This window comes from Pectinophora gossypiella, chromosome 16 (genome assembly GCF_024362695.1).
Source record: "Pectinophora gossypiella chromosome 16, ilPecGoss1.1, whole genome shotgun sequence".
In the NCBI taxonomy this organism is placed as follows: Eukaryota; Metazoa; Arthropoda; class Insecta; order Lepidoptera; family Gelechiidae; genus Pectinophora; species Pectinophora gossypiella.
The window spans coordinates 7,722,750-7,740,480 of NC_065419.1; the positions used below are offsets into that span (position 1 = coordinate 7,722,750).

Here is a 17,731-nt window from a genome sequence, read left to right on the forward strand (position 1 = left end):
TTATTCTCAGCTCTTCTAAAAGGACGTTATTTCCATTGAATTTCTATACAGCTTAGAAATACGAATAGGTCTTTAAAGAAAAGAAAAAAACCTCAATTGCTATCGGCACCGATCGGGGGCATTAGGATTAATGGAGCCGACAGATAAAATGCCATTCAATTGCCCTATTTCTTATATCTCCGAGTGGAGAAGCGATTTTGTAATTTTATTTCATTACAACGAAACACTTTCTAAAGCTAGAGATAATTTATTGCATTTTCATTCAGGAATATAAGTTTTCGATTTTTTATTTAGAAAGTTAATATGACCAGCTGGGACAGATAGACAAAACGCCAATAAAACATTTTACCAATTTGGTACAGTATCCTAAAATATGCGCACATCATGGTCACACTAACTTAATACATTATAACCAACGGTCTTTCACAAAGAATGCCACTGAATTGTAATTCACTCTATAATTGCTTTGTCAAGCGAGCGAGTTGGGATCTAAGAGTATTGTAAAATGTAGCAACGAAACGTTAACGCAATCTAAGGCTGTTTGGAAGTTAACTGCCATCTCTTTGATGCGTAAGAAAAATATACTGAAAATAATATTAAGTCCCTTGAGTGACTTATTATGGAAGGAAAGCGACTTTTCTTCAAGGTAGATACCATGAAAGGTGAATGGAAGAATCTAATCTTCTCGTATACTTATCATATCATATAAATACATATATACTTACAGCTGAAGACAGCTTACAGTTGCCCACCCCATTAGGGATTACGGGCGTGAGTTTATGTATGTATGTATGTACAGCTGAAGACCGTAAATATGTAGGTAAAGTAGTAGTTACCTACTTCACTCACTCACGTAATAATATCATTTACTTAAGCGACAAGGAAAACAGTTTCGTATGATGTTAATTAAGAAACGGTCTCTGTTCCAGCTAGTCTCGGACTAATACATACATAAGGTAAATGTTATAGCTACAGTTATTGTGCTCTCAACACCAACTTAATCTGTAAAACGTACGAAACTCAATCTATTATTCATTGTGGTGGTAGAAATGATCTATCTTCTAATAAGTGTTGTTGCTTATTTAGGAATAGTAACCTGGTTGTAAACAGTTTGCCTAGTCTAGTGGTTAGAGCGTTGGGCTCACGACCTGAAAGTCTGGAGTCGATTCCTGATAGGACATTGTCGAAATCACTTTGTGAGACAGTCCTATGCTTGGCTACGATATTTCTTGAATCACCAGATTCTCAGGGAAAGTAAGATGATTCTATGCTTCGGAAGATAATAGGCCCAAACACCTCCAACTTGCGGTGAAGCAGCGTGGAGTATGCTTCATATTCGCGGTCGATCGAGAAGAATTTTGTGCTCAGCAGTGGATCGGCTATTTACGTTAGGTTATGTAAGCTGGTTGTAATTGAGTCAGGTTGCTACAGTCATTAAATTGTAGTGACAAGTTACGACCTATTGAGTTACATTGGGCAGGATGTGATCCTCTTAGTCTATATTAACATATTATACATATATCTGTATACTAAAAACATAGGCTTTCAGTTGCCTATTACGCGTTGCCTGGGACTGCGAACGCATCGTTGGCAAACGCGACGTCAAGCCGCTCACCTTAATATGGACTCACTATCAATTGAGACTCACCGTAGCGGGAATCGATGTCAACGCCAAAAACCATGATAAGTAGGAGTATATAAAGCAACACAATACACAAATACTTCTAAAGATACACTATTTCCAAGTGGCTATTCCACAGCGCAGATTCGTATTCTCTCTGTTACCTGGGTAACATATGTGCTATAAAACGGGATTTGCGCGAGAATAATTCGACCTTAGTTTGTAGCTTCCAGTCGCCATGCCTTGTTGCTTCTTAATTTGCACATCAACGTTGGATTATAAGACTAATGGGCTAATATCTATAGGCCAGATGTAAATGCGTTAATAATATTTACGCATATATTACACTGGCTCCTCACGCACCAGACGAATACAGTCCTCTTAAAAGGTAAGCCATTAAAATTTTGTAGTTATCATGAAATTGGAAACGCATTTGTGTGACGCATTGTACGCTGCGTGTGATTAGCTGTTAGTATCAATTAGCATATTCATAGTTTTCTGCGTAATGATTCCTCTGATTGCAGTTTCGATTTGCAATTGAAGGTGCGCTACATATCGCTTTAAGGTTTTTAAACTTGCTAAGGTGTAATAATTACCTACATCGGTAATAGGCAAGAGGACAACCCAGTTAAAAATTAAATTAAAATTTAAAAAAACCCCGACCAAAGAAATGTACTCAATTATTATGACAAAAGGTTAAAAATGCTAAACCCTATAATAAGCAATAAATAAAATCTGATCATCCTCAGGGAGCTACGACGCCACACACAGACATATGTCTGTGATGAATGTGTATATAGACATTTACATACACACACACACAGACACGTCGTTTTTGCGTCGGGGTTTAAAAAGAGATACATTATACGAAACATCACGTCTATGATGTCATCAACAAACATGGTTAAACGCGTCCCATGTACTATATTGTAATATAGGTTATTAGAATATATAAATCAGTAAACAAGAATACTGAGAATGATTTTTAATTATCTTAGACTGGCTTCTATTTCTAGCCCTCAGGACTCGTGGTCACACCAGGTTGTCACACCAGTATGACAAACAGGAATTTTATTCTTGTTTGTCACACCGCTAACAATATACAACACCTTTTATCACACCATTGTTAGTGCGGAGAATATCCCTATGATAAAAAATATATCGATATTTGCCATAAGACATATTTGTGCAAAGAGATTATTTATGTTTAATAGCGCATAATTTCGTAAATAAAATCAATTTTAATTTATACGCCGATAAACACAGCACTACTTATAATGACAAGTCAGGATAAAAGGTGTTGTATTGTTAGCGGTGTGACAAACAAGAAAAAAAATTCCTGTTTGTCATACTGGTGTGACAACCTGGTGTGACCACGAGTCAGGAGGGATTTCTAGATTAGCATTGTATCATTTATCTTTGACTCAGTCATTTAGCCTATTGCACTTAATCTGATATGAGCATTCTAGTTTTGCAATTAGAATGCTATTTAGTGTGTCCTAAGTTCTATTTCCTCGGGAACATTAGGTTACTGCACCGCGATGAAGTACCTATGTTATGTCTTTGTTTAGTTACTTATACATATTCATGCGTAGCTACGTTGTTAATCCGAGTAAGTAAAGCTTTATCAGCTTACATCAGTATAAATGTCAGAAGTTGATTTTGTAGGTATGCTCATAGCTTAATACTCTTATTAATCTTTGCGTAATTACTGGGCCAAAAGTTGGGAAACCAATTCTTGTTGCGATACCGACGCTTCCCAAAAATCTCTAATTCCTGTCAAAGAAGGAGTTAAAGTTAAACCGATGGAAATATAGGGCCAAGACGAAATAATTAAAAAAGTTTCGGCTCGCAGTTGGTTTGCTCCGAGGTATCATTGGGAGCGCACCGTGAGGTCATGACTTTTTTGGTATTACTGTTCTTGTTTCTGATTATGTTTGTTTTATGACTGTTACATTAAAGTTCGCAAGATCCCTGTCCTCTGAAGTGTGGAGCAACATAAAAAGTCTCTCTTAATTTCATTATTTGCTTACTTTATGTATAGGCTGCCTTAAGTTCGGGAGTTGTTTCATAAAGTGGTACAGAAATAATTGGTATTGTTGGAGCTCCGCTTTTATTGAAATGTCGGATACAAAAGGAATTTATAATTAACTCAACGTCGATTTCATGATGGCTGCAATACCAACCACAACCTCGACTCTCGACATCATTTTTCGTAAGACATGGTTTGGTATACATATATAACATTATAACCTTATTGTATTGTCTACTCTTATTCTCCGAAGATAAGTGAACAATAAACAGAAAATCATTGAAACAAAGGAACTGTATGTATGAAAAATCCGCGCTTGAAGCCTCGATAATTTTCCTGGAAATATATTTTGTATCTTGTTTCTCACAAACAGGATACACGTAGCAATTTATTATCGTAGATATGAATTATGTATTTCAAGAAATACGACTACCCCGTTAGTTATTTCTTGAGAAATGTAACATGATTTATAAATCACTGCCTATAGCCCAAGCAATTGAGTGAGAGGGCACACTAAACTATGGAGCATGAACCCGGAAATTGAAACCAAAGCGTTGTAAGTCTGCGTGAATTGGGGCATACCAAAGTGTACCGTCAAAAGCTTTATTAAAGCGACTACGGGACGCTTACCACAGCTTCCGGTTCCGTATAAACCGGCGCATGAAAACGAACTATCCAACACATATTTTCACTCAAAAAGCAAAGGCCTAACGATTAATCCTCACCGCTGTGGACATTTTTAGGATTTCCCCTCGGTCATGCATGCAGGTTTCCGCACCATATTTCCCTTCAGTACGCGTCGAACCGACAAATCCGGACACAACTTTGCGAGTATTTTGACACTACGAGAGAGAAAATCTTCGCAATTTGTTCATAGAATGGTGACTGGACGTCTCACGGATTGAGATGGATTCTTAGTAAATGTCTTGGGAAAAAGGGGCAGAAAGGGTCTGGTTCAAGAAAGCTCTGTAGAAGTTCGTGTTAAGTAAAGTTTTCCACTTGAATACTCTGACATGATAGGAAGTTAGGTGAGTTCGATCCTAGTGATCGACGAATTCAATACTCGTGTGAATAAATAAAGAGTTTATTCAGACGAAAGTTTTATAGCTAGGTTGTTAGATTTGGTTATTATTATTAATATTTCTCTTCGTTGTTGGTTATTTATACTCAATTAGTGTATAGTTTATAATATACAGTTCATGCACATGCAGTGTAGTGTTGGGGCATTGCACATAGTAATGAAAGTTAGCAATTTTATTCTATACAAAAAAAAGGATGTTGATGAATTACTTGGGAAATTTAACCTATTTTGGGATGCTGAGGTACATGTGCAATTTGTATGATTGCCAGTAATTGTTGATAATTGTAGTTAGACTTTGAAGTTAGCGCCAGGTTTCAAGTTGCTAGTGTAGCGCGTAATGTAGCGGGTAGCGGGGCCGCGTGGCGCTAGGCGGGTACCGCGGCGCCCGCGCGGGCGGCTGGCGCCGCTCCCGGGCTCGGGCACCGTGGGCCTACGGACGGGCAGTGCGGCCCCAGACACCCCGCGACTCGCCGGCCTTCGCGACATGCCGCGCTCGCATCCCCACACTTTCCCGTAAACCACGTCTCCGTAAACCCATTTCCCGCGTACACTCGTAAAGGTGACCATGAAACGACGTGTTCTGTTTGTGCCCAAGTGATGCGGGTTTGTGTTATTTTACTGCACTCTGTAAACTGCGCTGATAATAATTAAAACTCTGTAAGTATGTTAAATTTTGATCTTATTGTGTTTTAAGTACTAACTATTTGATAACGTTCCTTGATTTATATTTGCAGCTATTAGATTTTTTCTTAATTTTATTATTACGTTGACTAATGTGATACAAAACTTAAATACCTACTAAGTAGGCGTGTAAAAAAATTAAACGTATTTTCTAAAAAGCCCACCATGAAATCTAAGGAATAAATTGCCGAAATTGTTTGTTAACGAATAGAAAGAACGCTAAATAAAAGCTGAAGAGCAAATTAGATTGCTTTTCTTTCCTAATTAGATGACAAGACTGGGGATAGGTCTCTCATTAGGACGGTCCTTAGCGCCTGGGGACAAAATAAGCATACCTACTTAGGTAATGAACCACTGCGGGAATACTTAGCGGGCTAAGCGAAGTGGGCTGAGCAGATGAAAGATGGGGTTGAATAAACGACGAACCGTGATAAGATTTTGATCTAATATAGATACCTATAATATTTATGTATTTTCTTGTCATAGTTATACTTATGATGTTTACCAATCTTTGAAAATTAGTGGATAGGTACCTATTAGTTTTTCCTGAGCAGAGGAGAAATTGGCAATTATTTTCATATTTTTTAGTATTTTGCGTATTAGGTATGTATGAATGTCTTCAAAAATGTTGTAGATGACTCACTGAGTATTATTCTAGTTTTACTTGCAATGGAGCAGCGTGGTGGAGTAGGCTCAATAGCGCTGATTTTTAATAGATTTTATTACATTTTGTCGTGCACTCTGAACTGTTATGCCTACATGAATTCAATTATGGGTTGTTCAGCCGTTAACTGTAGGAGGACGAAATGTTTTTAATATTGTGTAACAATTGTTCCTCTTTTGAATTACAGAGCTTTTCAAAAAGCTTAGTGTAGGTGATCTAAACTTGAAAAAATTGGTTAAAATCGATTGATTGTAAAATTACATTTCCAATATCGAACGCACTATGCTATGGACATTTGTGAGGTTTGAAATGAATTATCGATGCGGATAACTGGGGCGAATGGACACCCTTTGTTTCCCCTAGTAATACCTACGTAGCACTCCCATATAATGACTGTTATTTGGTTGCGCAAGAAACCCAGACACCACATCTTAACTGCAATCATTTTAGAATAGAATATATATTGTTTCTTATAAAAGGACACCAATACAAAAACACGACAATAGCGTCATTTAAAATGTTCACAAAATCAAATTGGATTTTCGACGAAATTATCATAAGGTGGTAGTGGACGTCCTGGGATAAAAGGGCCTCACTCAGGACAAGTCGCGGCGTGAGCCACGACGCTGGTATTTTTGTGGATCCTTCTGGGTGAGGCACTAACATCGTGTTCCGTAAAATATATTCGTTAAAAGTGTACACAGATAATAATACCAAATTACTTAAATAGAATTAAATTAACAAATATAAACACAAAAATGTATACAAAAAACTTAGTGTTAGAATAATAATAGTTATTAATGGAGGTATAAATAGTAAGTAAATGTAGTAATATATACAAATTATATATTATAATTCGAATTCTATGAATGTGCATTGTGTAGTCTGATTTTGTTGATGTCTCCCTGGTGTCCTAGTGAGACAGGGTTTTTAGGGAATTTTGTTTGTGGTGTCATACGAAATCCTTCGGCTCTGTGCGCGGCAAGAAAAGAATTTAGCATTTTAAGTTTTTCAGACCGTCTTGCAAGGTCTTCAAGAATCGAAGCGGATTTATTTGTATTTGTAATAATCCTAATTGATGACTTTAAGTACGCTCGCTAAGCCGTTGGTCCCGGCTACTAGCCCAAATACCTCCATCAACCCGCAGTGGAGCAGCGTGGTGGAGTACCTATTGATTGAAGTACCTAGAGATTGATTGAGGGCAGGCCTGTGCCCAACAGTAGGACGTATATGGGCTGTCTACTTTATGTATGACTTTTTAAAGCAGCAGACGAAATCTTGTCGAATTCTCCCATCATCGAGAGAATGTAGTAGTGGCTGCATGTGTGAAAGGCATCACGTCAGTCCTTGAAAACGACAATGAAGGTACCTCCTGAAATTCCCAGCGTGTTTTCACATAAACTCTTATCGCGAACACTGTCAAATTAGCGTGAATTTGTTAAATTACGTATTTAACGCTCCCCTTGCTACGTTTTATTAAATAAGGAGGATATATGTAGACTTGAATTCTACAGAGACAGAATATTTACGCAGAGATAATGAGAATGTGGAAGCCTATTAAACGGTTACGTCCTCTTTAATTTGATAGATTAATGAGACCTAAGTAGACCTGGTAACTTTTGACACACTTACAGTTCTGAAATTCGAAGTTAGGCCCCCAATATCAAGAGCGGCTGTGTTGTCAACATCCAACAAATTTTATTTTTAATGTATAAAATGGCAATAGTTTCTCTCTCTTCTTCTTCTACGATTGGCTGCAAGTAACATGTATTTTTTGTGTCCTTCTATTAAAAATATATCAACTTAGTCGCCGTATTCTTTACCATCTTCTACACACCAGGCAGAGCACATCAATATCTGTGTGCGACAGGCTGCGAGTTGATTACTGAAGTCTAGAGACGGAATAGCAAAAGCACACGACATGTCCGTGTTTCTATTGTTCAAGGTTAGGCAGCATCTCAACTATTACAAAATGTATCTTGTGCCATTGTAAAGTTGTATGAGCGCTAGTATATAACGCAAGTTGAAGTGCACTTACTTCGTGTGCACAAAATAAAAATGTTTCCACAAAAGCAACTCCAACCTGAAATGACCAACATTTGTGTAGCTTTTCAGGAGGAGACTTAGAGGTATCTGCCGCAATCTGACGGCTTTTGTCATATAACAAATGGGTGTAATTGTGAAATTCTACGAAAATGTAACAGGGAACATAAAGGAGTGCTGCGGGGTACCGCGGCTTAAATAAAGCTAATGCGATCATTCGCTGTGTACGGTTGCGTGTTGTTTATGAGCACCGTATAGTGTCGTATATGTTTGCGTTATTCTTCTCTTCTTATCGTGTGGGTAGTGAGGTGGAATACCAACCTCATCAACCCTGGTGACAAGGTTATGGTTGAGCCGCCAAAGGCCCCTGACATGGCTCATGTAACGATTACTCACTTACATCAGTAAATAGTAACCGGGATCAACGGCTTAACGTGCCTTCCGAAGCACGGATCATCTTACTTTCAGACCATCTGGTGATTAGCCTGTAATGTCCTAAGCAAACTAAGGATCACAAAGTGATTTTTGTGATATGTCCCCACCGGGATTCGAACCCAGGGCCTCCGGATCGTAAGTCCAACGCTCAACCACTGGATCACATAGGCCGTTTGCGTTAGTGCCTTTTTATTTGCTATTGTTCGTACAAACACAAGCGTTTCATCAAAGCACGACTGCACGCTTCTCACATTTTCCGCTTTCCTTATTTTCCCCGATAATTTCTTGTTTATCCTATCGTTTTTTTTTTCAGCTATGTAAACACCTCGAGTCAGGAAATATACCGAAAGCCATAAATTTTGCTGACACGTTTAAACACATAAAGGTCACGCGCTTATGTTTTTGCGACCCCATGCTGAAAACACATTATGATTATGAACTCATGATGCGATGCAAAATTATGCGGGCTAGGGGATAATTAATTACGCGTTTCCTTTATTAAAAAAACGTCGCGAGAGTGCGTATCGCACATTACTTATTTCGCTGTCGGTGCGCCGTGAAACCCTTGTGTTGCTGAATTATGGCACACTTTGGGATAACGTTGGCGAGTTTTTTACCTTAAAGCACATTTTCGTTACGTTATCAAAAGAGCAGTGGAGGGCACGGTGGGAGTTATGGGTGACCGTTTTAAGAGACCACTTATCTTTGTCGCAATCTCGGAACTGCGTGGGGATCAACAAAGACTAATGGGCTAGAACAATGTTTTTTTGGATATTAAGATCAGTATAAGCATAGAATTGAGGAGCTCGGTGGCGCAGCGGTTAATGCGTTCGGTCTGCGATTTCGGCAAAGGCCGGTCATAGGATGGGTGACCACAAAAAAAAAATAGTTTTCATCTCGAGCTCCTCCGTGCTTCGGAAGGCACGTTAAGCCGTTGGTCCCGACTGCATTAGCAGTCGTTAATAACCATCCGCACTGGGCCCGCGTGATGGTTTAAGGCCCGATCTCCCTATCTATTCATAGGGAAGGCCCGTGCCCCAGCAGTGGGGACGTTAATGGGCTGATGATGATGATGAAGCATAGAATAAGAGATAATACTACATATAGAACGGCAACACTCCGCTCCCGACCAGCGTCTGAGCTAGGTTTATCTCAACCTGTTAGCTTAAAAGTAAATATACTTAATAAGGTTAGCCAAAAAAACCGTGGAAAGGTGAAATTAACCAGAAAGTTATAATACCTTTTGATTACACCAAGGTACAATTACAAATCCATCCAGTATTAAATTATTCTGATCAAAATAAAGAGAAGCAATATAGGCAGCAATATCATTCTATACATAATGCGAGTCAAATATCAAGCAACTAATTGTTTTATATATGATTCTGCTACATCACATTTAAATAGAAAATAGGTAAATATCACGTTAAAAGTGAACAACGCCATCTATCGCGTGTTTGGGGAAAGTCGATTGGAAAGTTCCTCATTGTTCCTTCTTGTACTCTGATCCTATCTGCCTACAGCAATAAAGCTATTTTTACAGAACTTTAGCGTCTTTTTTCTGCCGGGAATATTCCTAAAGCGGGAACGGCACATCACCGATTACGGAAGAGAGCTTAGCGCAAGTTGGCCAACTTATTGGTTGGCTATTATTGCGACTCTCCAGGGTCGTATCGGAAGTCAGTTGGAAGGCTCCTGTTATTACTTCGGAACTTGCCCAGGTGTCCGGAAGATGGACGTAATTATCTTTGCACTAGAATCTACTCTGGATCGTCTATTCTTCTTAGTTGCATCAACCGTCAAATCATTGCCTCAGATGATATTAACTATTGCCGAACTCAAATCACATGAAAAACTTAATACGGCCTTATAACAGGGTAGTTTCACGAAACGGCAAGCATGAAATGACTATGGAATTTGTATGAAAAGCAACCTGTGACGTCATAGAAAAACGTGACAAAATGTCGCACTTATTATTACATTTTTCTTTATTAAAATTCATAAATAAGTTAAATAGGAAAAAGAAAACATTTTTTATCACCTTTAGATCTGTCTTTATTCATCTGTCAGAATTGCATAATTTATCTTTGACCTAGGAAACTAGGAGAGAAAGAAGCACTGTACCATTTTGTAAAATATTCAGTTAATAATCATGTTACATCCATATTAATAATACAAAAATCGACTTAGAAATGAACAAAATAGGTATTTAACATAACAAAATACAAAACATAACATAACAAAATAGGTATTTAACATATTTTGTTCATTTCCCAATATTCAGTTAACCAGAGGTACATGCATCGCAAGAAAAAAGAACACATGGAAGTTTTTCTATCAGGTATAGATAGCTAGTCCGTGCAAAAGGAATCTTGTTTTAGGATCCCAGCTAGACGGAGCGTGGATAATGCGGGTAAAAGGATGGACACGGACAAAATAGGAAAAAATACCGACTGGATAACGAAATACCTGGTCTCTGTCCTAGTGGGACTGGCTCGTTAACTTATTAGATTTTTGTAGACGTCTACAATGCGGAGAATTGTTTAGGCTACCAGGCCTTTAGGTTGAAATCATAGTATACTATTTCAACAACATCAATGATCCACTAAAATGTATAGACAAAATTCTACGCTCATTTTAGTTAACAAAATAGATATAGATAACAAAGTGTACTATTATAAAGTTCTTCAACATTATATCCATTTATTAGTTTGCCTGTTTTACCAAAAGCTTTCTGTATTATATATCTCACTTTGGGGTATTGAACCAAAGGAAAACCTCCCATCATCAAAGGAAAGTGTGCGTCAAGCTAGCGGCCTCAAAAAAAAAATGGGCACGAAAAAATAATTTGACCATACCAAAAAATAGTACTCTTATTGAAAAAAATAGTACCTGTTGTAAAAAAATTAGTACCTTCACGGTTCTGGATTTATAGCCATGTTTTATTGCACTTGCTAGCTTGACGGTGAGCGAAATTTGGCGAGAGTTAACGACAAGGTCTTTCGCTTTGATTTAAACGCCAAAAAATAGTACCGAAATAGTACTTACCCCCTGCAAAATACCGAAATGAGTACTTCAACGGTTCCAAAGTTATAAAGGCAGTTCTTTGATCCCGCTGGCTTGACGTTTTGAAAATACCTATTATCTAGGGAACGCTTGCATACTTCAGTTTGTAACTAATGTCAATAAACTCGTATGAAATAGTACTCCCTACCATCATAATTTGGACCTGATTCTCTTTGTAGAAATATGTCAAAAAGTCATTATAACCTATGTCATACATTTATCAAGACAGGTACAGTCGCGAACAAAATTATTACACATGCTCAAGAAGAATGTTGTCAGATTTTAGTATTTTTTCCCCATTTTTGGGTAAAAATTGGTGAAGTGCCAGGGTTGTCAGATGAAAGTAATATCATTGTTGAAACTCTTTGAGTTATTCTACAAATACTGCAAATTGTTTATTAACAAACACTTCGATCCGTAACAAATTGAACATGAAGGTATAAATTATAAAATAAAACAGCAGATTAAAAATGTATTAAAATCACAGATTGTTTTCAATAAGAACTAGACCCATGCAGCCATTTTCTATTAAAATTATTGCATATGGGTGTATGCAATAGCAATTTTTTGTAATAGCAACACTCTGAAGTGCAAAGAAATGGTAGGGTAGACCTCCAAAATGGCAATACTGGCGATGGCAATACTTACGAATAAATTGTGAGGTTATGTAATTGTCTACGTGACTGTATCAACAACAAATGTATGGCATAGGTTATGATGATTTTTTAACATATTTCTAGAAAGAGAATCGGATCAAAATTATGATGGTAGGAAGTACTATTTCATACGAGTTTATTGAAATTAGTTACATACTGAAGTATGCAAGCGTTCCCTAGATAATAGGTATTTTCAAAACGTCAAGCCAGCGGGATCAAAGAACTGTCTTTATAACTTTGGAACCGTTGAAGTACTCATTTCGGTATTTTGCAGGGGGTAAGTACTATTTCGGTACTATTTTTTGGCGTTTAAATCAAAGCGAAAGACCTTGTCGTTAACTCTCGCCAAATTTCGCTCACCGTCAAGCTAGCAAGTGCAATAAAACATGGCTATAAATCCAGAACCGTGATGGTACTAATTTTTTTACAACAGGTACTATTTTTTTCAATAAGAGTACTATTTTTTGGTATGGTCAAATTATTTTTTCGTGCCCATTTTTTTTTTGAGGCCGCTAGCTTGACGCACACAAAGGAAAAGGGTTTGGGATGATGGGGTATACTATTTTACGATGCTGTGTATTACAGGTTGTATTTGTTTACTCTATTTTATTAAAATATATACTTTATTGCACCAAAACAAGGATGCACGTAGACTTATTTAGGCACATGGCAATTGGGTCGTGTACTAGATTTAAAATAAATTATGAAATAAATAAAGAGAGTTCTAAAACTAACGAAATATATTTTCTTTTTTCTATTCTACTTATTTATGATTTATAATCAAGGAAACCTTAATAAGTCAGACATTTTATCACGTTAATTTATGATGTAACAACGTGCTTTTTCAAATTCCATAGTAATTTTGTGTTTTGACGTTTAGTAAAAAGTAATTGATGTGACTAGTTGGAAACGGAAACTAGCTATTGGTGGCTCTATTTATGTCTTGTGCTATAAAAACAAAAAATCCTTATATACATTTTTGATCATATGACTATTACTTAATGTATACTAGTAAAAATATAAATCCTTTACGTAATGTTATGGCATCTTATGCATAATACAAATATGTATATCTACATAAATGTTTGGGACAGTCAGAACCACAAATCGTAATACATACCCGCAAGCACTTTAGACATTTGTGCCTTAATATATTCTAATGACTATATTTAGAATATACCAAATACCGATATAAACCATACACGGTGGCTTTAAATCGTTGAAATCTTATCACCATCTTTGTAAAGCCTGTGTTCATCTTTATTTAGATAATCATAAAACGCATCGAGACGCCATGGTCACGTCGCCGGCGACCATCGCCAAACAATTCACACTGAAATGTATGGCATTTCGCTCATTTGGCGACGATTTGGCATCGAAGCCATTTCATTATAAATTGTTTGGCGACGTTATCGGTTTAAAAAAATTCAAAAAATATTTACTTTTCAAAATTGGCTTACAATACATAGTCAGCGCTTTTTGAACGTCAAAAATTAAATTACATGCAATGTAACTAGGTCTAAAACTAAAGACGTGTCCAGAAAACCTCCCAGCACAGGGCCTTAGTCCTACTGTTTCATGTTTTCCTTTCTTTCTTTTTTAAATCCAGTTTGTATGTAATCGGTGGTTTTAAAACCTGATGCACACAGAAATGGGAGTTTGTATGCATCGCGGCAGTTTTCCATGTGAACAGGTGCACGCAAACACGAATATTACAAAAATCCCTAATTGGAACGCTTTTGTTAAAGCCTTATGCACTAAGTTTCATAATCCTGAATGTTTAGTTTATATCTCTAAAACTTCGTATTAAGTATGAAATATAAAAAAACGCCTTTCACCAAACCATTTCCTTATCTAAAAATAACGTTCGGAGAGATGTGGAGAGCAAATTGATATTATTAATAGGACCTTGAGTCTTCGCCTTAGGGAGCAGGATAGTGTCACAGTCACGACTAGCAAATAACATCTCGTGCGAATATCACCATTATTGTAATAGGAAACTCTGTCAATATGGAACTTGGAAAAATGGACGAAATGCGTTCATATTCGAGATCGGAAGTGAAGCGGTGGTTTTGTATTGCATGTTTTGATGGATTCTATTATTTATGTATGAGAGTTGGTTTGTCTTAGCAACTGTATTCACAAGGACACCACAGTTGATGGATTTGAAAAGTACGGAAACTGTTTTAAAAAATAAAGAGTTATTCTTATAGGACTATCGCTTGGTGTATATTCAAGCTCGTACAGCGATAACATAGAAAAGTATAGTAAAGCTATTATGCTTATTTGAATTAAGAGAACTACAAGTAGAAACCAAAACTTCAAGTTAAACTATCAAACTGCACATTTGCCTGGAGCATTAAGTTAATCCGGACTACGGAAAGTCACGACCGGAGGTAATGAAGTCTTGTAAAGTCGTTCCGCTAGCAAACTTCGATAGCACCGCAGACTTAACAGATTGGATACACAGACAAATAAATAGACAGAGAGAGAAAGAGAGAGAGAGAGAAGTGATTAGAAGAAACAAGTGCAGCTGCACTTGTTGACAACCTGATCAAACACACGGTATTGTGTCAATGTAGTTCACGAAGCAAACTGGTGGGTGATACACCAGCAGTGGATTGGTATCCAAACAGATCTAATTTCTTATTTGTTACGAACTTTCACATTTTATGTTTTAGATGAGTCGATAAATCAAACAAATGGGGTGAGTGAAAAATCGACTTTATGTTTTCTCTTAATGGTTATCAGCCTATCAATCATAGGTATTCTTACTTATAACAACATAACACAGTCTGTATCCCCGAAGGGGTAGGCAGAAGTGTATCGTACTTTCGCCAGCTATGTTTACGTTCCATGTAGGTAATACTAACTTATATCATGCCCATATATAGCTATAGATATCCTGCTGGAGAGGACTAGCCTTCAGATTTGATAAAATGCAAAACTATATTCATCCTAGCGATAGTACGCAGATATCAGATTTCCCGAGAGATTCGTAATCCTCTTACCGCTCAATTTAAAAATGTATTTTTTAATCCAAACGCGTCCATCGCAACGAACGTTTGCGCTTGCACTTTGATCCCTGGGGTGGGAATATTAAATACGCGAGGAAGAGGAATCCTCTACAACTAGAGAGGGCAGTTTGTTTAGATCCGGGGACTGAGGACTGGAGCTCGGCTCGAGTAGTTGTCGTACGCTTTGTACACTCCCTTCAGGCACTTCAGGTCTTTTCAATTTACTTATATTTCATGTCCGTAATTTCTCTTGGAATAGGCAAAGCTTAGATTCGTTAAAAGACTATTTGTCTGGTTACGTTGCCGTCGATTTCATTCGTTAAATGGACAATCATGATTAGTAAATATAAAAAGTGACATGACACCCAGGTCTCGTTCATAATCAGCCAATATATCATCTGGGACATGTCTGGCATTAAAATAACTGTCAGCCCAACACTGAATAGTTATCATTCAAAACGTTTATCCCAAATTGGAATTCATTTTAAAACAAGGTATATAAAGTCGCCTTATTGCGTATTCTCACTACGAAACAAAAGACGAACCATTTGGCTAAGAAACTACACACACATTGTACGTGTGTATCACATCTAAATTTTATGTAAATATGCAATTGTCGCGATCTCAAACAATATCCGTCAGAAATAAAGGTCTGGGGCTTTCAGCACGCACCGTCTTGTTCAGATAACGGCATCAGAACCCTATAAAAATGCTAATGGAGCTTAGGTGACGTTTCAAAAGGAAACGGTAATGCCGAATTGCGTATCGGGCCCTATCCCGGCTCGGTGTAAGGGTGCGGCCAGGAGCCACGTGACGACTTTTGGCTTCGCTGAACTTACTTATTTTTTTGGGTCTTCTTTGTCATAATGTGCAAAAACTCACACCTGTATTTGCCTATGTGTCGTTGAATTTTGTTGCGTTACCGTAGTCGGTAACGCAACAATATTCAAGTAAGTATACGTATTAAGCTATACTTAAGTTCTTAGTAACACAAGTACTTACATCCCACATCAAAATTAAAAATGCAAGCCGCGTTCTATTACCTGTCTTGATCTACGTTTTAAAATGCTGTGAGCAAAATTATTACAGCTACATATTATAATATGATTTTACGCAAACAGATTGTATAATTACATAAACATGAATAGTCGATTTGCAAAACCAATCAACGATCGTAATTAGCAAGACTTGAACTAAGCATTTTGCGGTAAGATAAAGTAGGCGTTTAATGTTACCGCTATGTGGCTTACAGTAAAGTCTTTTATAGGTTTCTAAGGAAAGTGTCAATAAGGTAGGATTTGATGGGATTTTACCAGGGTTTGGGTAAGTAAGGTGCCTTCGGTATACGTGACTCAACGCGGCTCAACTGTTGCGTGCGGCGGCGACGCGAGGCCTTCGATTTCTCGACTATTGTGTACCTTTACCGTCTATAGGGGATACTTTAGTCGATGTAGGAGTCAGAACATATCGAACACTTGTTAACATAGCCCCTTTAGAACAAAACACTCGAAATGTTCACTTGGTTGTATTTCGATAAAAAACGAATTGTTTCCATTTTATTGCGATAATTCCACAAGTCTACCCGCCTTTATGTTATAAGACGGAAATGAAATGGAAATCCAGTAAAAATCGAATCGCCTACCTAATAAAATAAATGGGCTGAAGCGTTTAACAAATTCATTCAGCGCATGGATTCGATTTAGCCAAGCGGAGTGGAAACGCGAGATAAGTCAAAACCCATACGTATTTATAAAGATCTGATACGTGTGTTCAATACTCAATGACATTTTTATTTTCACTTAATGAAGGTCCCAGCTATAAGCATTTGGGAGCTTAGAAAAACTTGTAAGTATTCGAAGTCATCTGCCAAATTATCTGATGACGTTCCGATCACACCCCAATACATCATTTTTACCTCGTGAGACATTTTCTGGAAAAACAAAAATTTGTATGGCGGCCATCTTGTTTTTCGGCCATTTTGTTTTTTTTCACTGGCGATAAAATTTGACCAAGACTTTAATAGGCTTCGTGAAAACAAAAAAGTTCCAGGTGCGATAGTTTCGCCAGGCTGTAGGGTGTCTCCCTGATGCGGAGCAGCTTTCGAAGATCGAAAAGTATTTCCATACTCAACATGATGTTTCGATCATATTCCTCATACATCATTTTTACCCCCGAGGCATTTTCGGGAAAAACGAAAATTTCGTATGGCGGCCATCTTGTTTTTCCGCCATTTTGGTTTTTTTTCACCGGGGATTGAATTTGACCAAGATTTAAATAGGTTTCGTGAAAAAAAAATTGCTCTAGGTTTTATAGTTTTGCCAGACCGTAGGGTGTCTCCCTGATGCGGAGCAGTTTTTCAAGATCGAGCAGTACTAAAATACTCAACATGACGATCCGATCACATCCCTATACATCATTTTTACCCTCGAGTCATT

At 37.5% G+C, this 17,731-nt stretch overlaps 1 protein-coding gene across 2 annotated transcripts in view; it reads left to right on the forward strand.

Annotated features, from left to right (window-relative positions):
* Window positions 1–5,159: 5,159 nt before the first annotated feature.
* The window catches only part of LOC126373657 (monocarboxylate transporter 4-like), a 107,126-nt gene continuing 94,554 nt past the window's right edge, over window positions 5,160–17,731 (forward strand). For both annotated transcript variants that reach the window (XM_050019878.1, XM_050019879.1), the window contains exon 1: window positions 5,160–5,391. The gene's annotated coding sequence lies outside the window, so the exon portion shown is untranslated. The remainder of the gene's footprint in view (window positions 5,392–17,731) is intronic.